Below are 9169 nucleotides of genomic sequence, written 5' to 3' on the forward strand. Positions count from 1 at the left end.
AGGGGATTTTTAACTGAGTGTTGACTCCCAATCCATAAGTCATTCTTTACAAACAATAAAGCCCATTACGAATGATAAATCACTTTACAATTATCTATGATCTTTAGGTCAGCTTTTTGTAAATGGGCAAAATAATGGCTTGTTTGACTCGGGTAAATATCCCACCGCCCGTTCACTTGAGAATTTAATTTTATTCTTTTTCATAGGTTTTGATCCATAGGTCATTTGCATCTTTAACATGTTTCAAGCATGCATATCCATTTTTGAAAACAAGTGTAGAAAAATCTCTTGCATATCAAATTCCAAGCTATTAGGGGGTTACTAGTGAAATTTCCCAAACTTGGATAACAAAACTTTTGTGTTCATTTGTAGTGGGTGAATAACTTTTCTTGTCTTACAATAATTATTTCTTTAAATTCATTCCATACATACTCAAAAATTTTCATTTTGTTCTGATCAATTTGCCTTTTATCTCTTGTTTTGTTTATGAGATGAAGGCAAAGTGAAAACTCAAGTTTTGATTTAAGAATAAAGTATACATCTAAAATTGAAATGCACAATGCACAAATGTAGAGAGAGATAATTTCAAAAAGTGTCTTTAATTTTTAGGGATTTTAAACTCTTTTTAGTTTTTATAGATCTGGTTTTGCTCTTGTCGGGAAGGATTTTTAACTAAGTGTTGACTCCCAATCCATAAGTCATTCCTTACAAAAATATAACCTGTTTCGCATGATAAATCACTTTACAACCATCTATGATCGTTAGGTCAACTTTTTGTAAATGGGCAAAATATTGGCTTGTTTGATTCAGGTAAATATCCCCTCGCACGTTCACTTGAGAATTTGATGTTATTCTCTATATAATGTTTGGATCCATAGGTCATTTGCATTTTTAACATGTTTCAAGCATGCATATCCATTTTTTAAAACATGAGTAGAAAAATCTCTTTCTTTTTAAATTCCAAGCAATTTAGGGTTGAACTAGTGGAATTTCCCAAACTTGGATAACAAATCTTTTGTGTTGATTTGTGGTGTATGAAAAATTTTCTTTACATACATTTGTTATATCTTTAAATTCTTTCCATAAATAAACTCTAAAATTTTCATTTTGTTGTGATCGATTACCCTTTTATCTCTTTTTTTATTTACGAGATGAATGGAAAATGAAAACTCAAGTTTTGATTTAAGAAAAAAGTATACATCTAAAATGGAAATGCACAATGCACAAATGTAGAGAGAGATAATTCCGAAAATGTGTCTGTAATTTTTAGGGATTGCAAACTCTTTGTAGTTTTTATATATCAGGTTTTGCAATCGTCAGGAAAAGGGGGAGGCGGGGGATTTTCAACTGAGTGTTGACTCCCAATCCATAGGTCATTCCTTACAAAAATACAGCCCGTTATGCATAATAAAACACTTTACAATCATCTATGATCGTTAGGTAAACTTTTTCTAAATAGGAAAAATAATGGCTTGTTTTCCTTAGGGAAATATCCCACCGTATGTTCACTTGAGAATTTAATGTTATTCTCTTTAAAAGGTTTGGATCCATAGGTCATTTGCATCTTTAACATGTTTCAAGCATGCATATCCATTTTTTAAAACATGTGTTGAAAAATCTCTTTCTTATAAAATTCCAAGCAATTAGGGTTGAACTAGTGGAATTTCCCAAACTTGGATAAACAAACTTTTTTTTTCATTTCTGGTGTGTGAATCAATTTTCTTTACTTACATTTTTATTGTTTTAAATTCTTTCCATACATAAACTCTAACATTTTCATTTTTTTGTGATCTATTTGCCTTTGATCTCTTTTTTTGTGTACGAGGTGAACGGAAAGTGAAAATTTAGTTTTGATTCAAGTAAAAATTGTATAAATAAAATGGAAATGCACAATGCACAAATTTAGAGAGAGATAATTCCAAAAAGTGTCTGTAATTATAAGGGATTTTAAACTCTTTTTAGTTTTTATATTTGAGGTTTTGCAATCGTCGGGAAAAGGGGGAAGAGGGGATTTTTAACTGAGTTTTGACTCCCAATCCATAAGTCATTCCTTATAAAAAATATAGCCCATCACGAATGATAAATCACTTTTCAATCATCTATGATCGTTAGGTCAGCTTTTTGTAAATGGGCAAAATAATGGCTGTTTGACTCGGATAAATATCCCAATGCACGTTCACTTGAGAATTTAATGTTATTCTCTTTAAAAAGTTTAGATCCATAGTTCATATACTTTTTTAACGTCTTTCAAGCATGCATATCCATTTTTTAAAACATGTGTAGAAAAATCTTTCTTATAAAATTCCAAGCTATTAGGATTGAACAAGTGGAATTTCCCAAACATGGGTAACAAAACTTTTGTGTTCATTTGTCGTTTGTGAATTAATTTTCTTTACTTACATTTGTTATTGCTTTAAATTCTTTCCATACATAAACTCTAAAATTTTCTTTTTGTTGTGATCTATTTGCCTTTTATCTTCTTGTTTGTTTACGAGATAAAGGGAAATTGAAAACTCAAGTTTTGATTTAAGAAAAAAGTACACATCTAAATGAAAATTAATAATACACAAATGTAGAGTGAGATAATTCCCAAAAAGTTTTTGTAATTTTTAGGAACCGTGAAATCTTTTTAGTTTTTATGTATCAGGTTTTGCAATCGTCAGGTAAAGGGGGAGGCATGGGATTTTTAACTGAGTGTTGACTCCATCACCATAAGTCATTCCTTACAAAAATACAGCCCGTCGCGCATGATAAATCACTTTACAATCATCTATGATTCTTAGGTCAGCTTTTTATTAATGGCTTGTTTGACTCGGGTAAATATCCCACCGCACATTCACTTGAGAATTTAATGTTATTCTCTTTCAAAGGTTTGGATCCTTAGGTCCTTTGCATCTTTAACATGTTTCAAGCATGCATAAACATTTTTTAAAACATGTGTAGAAAAATCTCTTTCTTATAAAATTCCATGCTATTAAGGTTGAACTAGTGGAATTTCCCAAACTTGGATAACCAAACTTTTGTGTTTATTTGTGGTGTTCGAATAAATTTTCTTTACTTACATTTGTTATTGCTTTAAATTTTTTCCATACATAAACTCTAAAATTTTTATTTTGTTGTGATCTTTTTGCATTTTATCTCTTTTTTTGTTTACGAGATGAAGGGAAAGTGAAAAATCAAGTTTTGATTTAACAAAAAAGTATACATCTAAAATGGACATGCACAATGCACAAATGTAGAGAGAGATAATTCCAAAAAGTGTCTATAATGTTTTGGGATTGTAAACTCTTTTTACATTTTATATATCAGGTTTTGCAATCGTAGGGAAAGGGGGAGGCGGGGGATTTTTAACTGAGTCTTGTCTCCCAATCCATAAGTCCTTCCTTACAAAACTATACCCTGTTATGCATGATACATCACTTTACAATCATCTATGATCGTTATGTTAGCTTTTTGTAAATGGGAAAAATAAAGGCTTGTTTTACCTGGGTAAATATCCCATTGCACGTTCACTTGAGAATTTATTGTTATTCTGTTTAAAAGGTTTTGATCCATAGGTCATTTGCGTCTTTAAAATGTTTCAAGCATGCATATCCATTTTGTAAAACATGTGTAGAAAAATCTTTTTCTTACAAAATTCAGAGCTATTAGGGTTGAACAAGAGGAATTTCCCACACTTGGATAAGAAAACTTTTGTGTTCATTTGTGGTGTGTGAATAAATATTCTTTACTTACATTGGTTTATTGCTTTAAATTCTTTCCATACATAAATTCTAAACTTTTCATTTTGTTGTGATCTATTTGCCTTTTATCTTTTTTTTTTTGTTTACGAGATGAAGGGAAAGTGAAAACTCATGTTTTGATTTAAGAAAAAAGTATACATCTAAAATGGAAATGCTCAAAGCACAAATGTAGACAAAGATAATTCCAAAAAGTGTCAGTAATTTTTAGGGATTGTAAACTTTTTTTAGTTTTTATATATCAGGTTCTGCAACAGTCGGGAAAAGGGGGAAGCGGGGGATTTTTAACTGAGTGTTGACTCCCAATCCATAAGTCATTCCTCACAAAAAATATAGCCCGTTATGCATGATAAATCACTTTAAAATCATCTATGATCGTTAGGTCTGCTTTTTGTAAAATGGCAAAATAGTGGGTTGGTTGACTCGGGTAAATATCCCACAGCATGTTCAATTGAGAATTTAATGTTATTCACTTTAAAAGGTTTGGATCCATAGGTCATTTGCAACATTAACATGTTTCAAGCATGTGTATCCATTTTTTAAAACATGTGTAGAAAAATCTCTTTCTAATAAAATTCCCAGCTGTTAGGGTTGAACTAGTGGAATTTCCCAAGCTTGGCTAACAAAACTTTTGTGTTCATTTGTGGTGTGAGAATAAATTTTCTATACTTACATTTGTTTATTGCTTTAAATTATTTTCATACATAAACTCTAAACATTTTATTTTATTGTGATCTATTTGCCTTTTATCTCTCTTTTTGTTTAAGAGATGAAAGGAAAGTGAAAACTCAAGTTTTGATTTAAGGAACAAGTAAACATCTAAAAGGGAAATGCACAATGCACAAATGTAGAGAGAGTTATTTAAAAAAGTGTTACTAATTTTTAGGGATTGTAAACTCTTTTTAGTTTTTATATATCAGGTTCTGCAATCTTCGGGAAAAGGGGGAAGCGGGGGATTTTTAACCGTGTATTGACTCCCTATCCATAAGTCATTCCTTACAAAAAATATAGCCTGTTACGCATGATAAATCACTTTAAAATCATTTATGATCGTTCGATCCGCTTTTTGTAAATGGGCTAAATAATGGCTTGTTTGACTCGGGTAAATATCCCACTGCATGTTCACTTGAGAATTTAATGTTTTTCACTTTAAAAGGTTTGGATCCAAAGGTCATTTGCAACATTAACATGTTTCAAGCATGCGTATCCATTTTTTAAAACATGTGTAGAAAAATCTCTTTCTAATAAAATTCCCAACTGTTAGGGTTGAACTAGTGGAATTTCCCACCCTTGGATAAGAAAACTTTTCTGCTCAATTGTGGTGGGTGAATAAATTTTCTTTACTTACATGTGTTTATTGCTTTAACTTCTTTCCAAACATGAACTCTAATATTTTCATTTTGTTATGATCTATTTTCGTTTTATCTCTTTTTTTTGTTTTCGAGATGAGGGGAAAGTGAAAACTCAAGTTTTGATTTAAGAAAAAAGTATACATCTAAAATTGAAATGTACAATGCACAATGCACAAATATAGAGAGAGATAATTCCAAAAAGTGTCTATAATTTTTAGGGATTGTAAACTCTTTTGCAATCGTCTGGAAAAGGGGGAGACGGGGGATTTTTAACTGAGTGTTGACTCCCAATCCATAAGTCATTCCTTACAAAAATATAGCTCATTACGCATGATAAATCACTTTCAATCATATATGATCATTAGTTCAGCTTTTTGTAAATTGGCAAAATAATGGCTTGTTTGACTCGAGTAAATTTCCCACTGCACGTTCACTTGAGAATTTAATGTTATTCACTTTAAAAGGTTTGGATCCATAGGTCATTTGCATCTTTAACATGTTTCAAGCTTACATATCCATTTTTTAAAAATGTGTAGAAAAATCTCTTTCTCATAAAATTCCGAGCTATTAGTGTTGAACTAGTGGAATTTCCAAAATTTGGATAACAAAACTTTTGTGCTCATTTGTGGTGTGTGAAAAAAAAATTTTTACTTACATTTGTTTTTGCTTTAAATTCTTTCCATACATAAACTCTAGAATTTTCATTTTGATGTGATCTATTTGCCTTTTATTTCTTTTTTTGTTTATGAGATGAATGAAAAGCAAAAACTTAAGTTTTGATTTTAAAAAAAAATATACATCTAAATTAGAAATGCACAATGCATAAAGGTAGAGAGAGATAAATCCAGAAAGTGTCAGTAATTTTTTGCGATTGTAAACTCTTTTTAGTTTTTATATATCGGGTTTAGCAATCGTCGGGAAAAGGGGGAGGTGGGGGATTTTTAACTGAGTGTTGACTCCCAATCCATAAGTCATTCCGTTCAAAAAATATAGCCTTTTACGCATGATAAATCACTTTATAATCATATATGATCGTTAGGTCAACTTTTTGTAAATGCGCAAAATAATGGCTTGTTTGACTCGGGTAAATATCCCACCGCACGTTCACTTGAGAATTTAATGTTATTCACTTTAAAAGGTTTGGATCCTTAGGTCATTAACATCTTTAACATGTTTGAAGCACGCATATCCATTTTTTAAAACATGTGTATAAAATCTCTTTCTTATAAATTTTTAGGTATTAGGGTTGAACTAGTGGAATTTCCCAAACTTTGATAACAAAACTTTTGTGTTCATTTATGGTGTGTGAATAAATTTTCTTTACTTACATTTGTTTATTGCTTTAAATTTTTTTCATACAAAAACTCTAAAATTTTCATTTTGTTGTGATTTGTTTGCCTTTTATCTCTCTTTTTGTTTATGAGATGAAGGGAAAGTGAAAACTCAAGTTTTGATTGAAGAAAAAAGTGTACATCTAAATTGCAAATGCACAAGGCACAAATGTAGAGAGAGATAATTCCAAATAGTGTCTGTAATTTTTACAAATTGTATACTCTTTTTTGTTTTTATATATCAGGTTTTGCAATCGTTGGGAAAAGGGGGAGGCGGGGGATTTATAGCTGAGTGTTGACTCCCAATCCATAAGTAATTCCTTAAAAAAATATAGCCCGTTGATAGATGCCAGATTCCAACATGAGAAATAGGTTAATTATAATAGAATAACCCTTATAATTGTGTTATCGGTGGTTATTTATCGATTTTCAAATGAAACGTGCATTTATTGAATTTGGCATTAATCACTGCTTATATTGCATATTTTTCTCTCCTGAATTATATTTCATTGCTTTTAGGGTTTATTTATTCTTGAAATTATTTTGATGGATTCAATAATGGAATTTCTGGAGAATTTTGGTGGAGAAGGAGATATTTACAAAAATGCCATTGGTGGAAGAGAGATATTTTTAGGGCAAAATCGTTCAATAGAAAGGAGAGCTCATGGGGGAGAAAGGGAAGGAGCTACCGATTGAAAGAAGAGAGAGCCGAGAGGATTTTTCTCCCAGCCGTCGTTCTCCGCGCTCCTTCGTTGTCCACCGCCATCTGGCAACCGAGAACAGATTCGAGGAGAGCTCGAGAGAGTCTTTGTTGCGGCGAGTTCGACACTGCCATTTTCTTTTCGCCAGGACGAGAGGTAACTCGAGAGTGCTCCTACGGCGTCGATTATGCATTTTGACCACTTCCAGAGCCTAGTCCGACTCCGACCGAAACTCGAGAGAGCCGGTCAGAGGATTTTGCTTCCATCTCGTCTTCCGCCGCACCACCTCTTCCGGTGCCGATTTCGATTCCTCTTCGCCGACGTCACCTCCACTTCCGGCCGCTCGCTCCTGCATCCCGAAGCCCTTAATTTCTGGAAATTGCAGCAACCATGAGAACGGAATTGCTGCCTGAGCGAGAGGAAGAAGAAGGGGAGTAATCCATAATTTTTTAATTTAATTAGTTTCCTATAGTTTGAACTTAGGTTTGAATGCCTATTAAATTTGATTTGAGAATTAATGTTTATCAAATATTTTTTTTCCTATTTTTTTGAGTAATTAGCTAGTTAGGGCAGGATTATAATTTAGGTTGGATTCTGGTATTATAATCCGGTCTTTTTCTTTAACTCTAGGCGCCCGAGAGGGGCTAGACACAAGGATTGACAATCCAGATTCGTGGTTATGTGGCACTCGAGAGAGAGGCATGAATCACGATAAAATCCAGAGTTGACGTTTCTTGTTGTGCAAGTTGTTAATTAGATCATTGCTTGATAATTTAGGATATAATCAGTGTTTAGTTCATATTAATTCATCATATTTGGTTAGGCTAGTTGACTGAAGAATACACAAAATTCAGTCCTCCCAGTGGATATTACCCTCGCTTCTTGCTAGATTATATGAACGATTTGTACACTTGCGAGGTATAAAAGCCGATGTAATTAAATTTCACATTAAGTTTTTGGCGCCGTTGCCGGGGAGGCACGTATTAAGTGTATTTCTTTGTTCTCCATGGTCTTAGGTTAGATTTATTTTTCTGCTTTAATAATTTTATGTTTTTTTTTTCTTGTTGATTTTGTATGGTGTTATTTTTATTTCTTCTAGTTAGTTAGTTTTGTTTCTTTTTGTGTTTTTATGCCCAGGCGCAGCTCCCTAGGTGAACCATTAGCTCCCTTTGTTGAAGAGGTTGAACATATTTGTAGGAAAACACCAGAAGTCAAGTTAGGAGCTACCATGGCCAATCAGGGTGAACCATTACAGTTACTTACAGCAGATGACCGTAGAGTCCTGAGGGATTATTCTATCCTATCCAACTTCACATCACCTTTTTGTATTATATTGCCACCCACTACTACTGCCAGTTATGAGTTGAAACCGGGTGTGATCCAACTCCTCCCTACATTCTATGGGTTCGAGAAGGAGGACCCTTATTACCACATCAAGGAATTCTTAGATATCTGTGCGACTTTCAAATTCCAGAATTTCTCAGATGACTCTATCCGGTTAAGACTTTTTCCATTTTTAGTTAAGGATATGGCCAAGTCTTGGCTTAATTCCTTAGAGGTGGGCAGCATTACTTCATGGGACACATTAGTCATGAAAGTTTTGTCCAAGTACTTTCCCATTCAGAGAACTACGGCCCTCAGGAGAAAAATCTCCAACTTTATGCAGCAGGAGGGTGAACACTTTTATGAAGCTTGGGAGAAATGGAAAGATTTGATCCGTAGGTGTCCGCATCATGGTTTTGAGAAATGGAATTTAGTGCAATACTTTTATCAAGGTCTTACACCTCAGGTTAGATCCATGCTAGATGCAACAAGTGGTGGGAGTTTGATGGGTAAGAGTGCTAGTGAGGCGTGTGACTTCTTTGAAACATTGAGTGATCAATCTCAACAATTGGGTTCATCATTTAATGTTGATTGGAGATCCCACGAAGCCAAAAGAGGGGGTATCTAAGAGGTTAGTGAAACACCCATGCTCATGGCCAAGATTGAGGGGTTAATAAGAAAAATTGATGCCCTTATGGTGTCCAAGAGTTCACCTGCTCCAA

General features: G+C 33.3%; 1 non-coding gene across 1 annotated transcript; it reads right to left on the bottom strand.

Moving 5' to 3' along the window:
* Nucleotides 1-8757: 8757 nt before the first annotated feature.
* Nucleotides 8758-8864, bottom strand: LOC137965265 (small nucleolar RNA R71). Its single transcript, XR_011116041.1, has one exon. It is a non-coding gene; the product is annotated as a small nucleolar RNA R71 (small nucleolar RNA).
* Between the last annotated feature and the right edge of the window lie 305 nt (nucleotides 8865-9169).

The sequence above is a fragment of the Aristolochia californica genome, unplaced genomic scaffold (assembly GCF_029961685.1).
Source record: "Aristolochia californica isolate CCGP_79_NKW_82.1479 unplaced genomic scaffold, dmAriCali1.0.hap1 SCAF_1, whole genome shotgun sequence".
In the NCBI taxonomy this organism is placed as follows: Eukaryota; Viridiplantae; Streptophyta; class Magnoliopsida; order Piperales; family Aristolochiaceae; genus Aristolochia; species Aristolochia californica.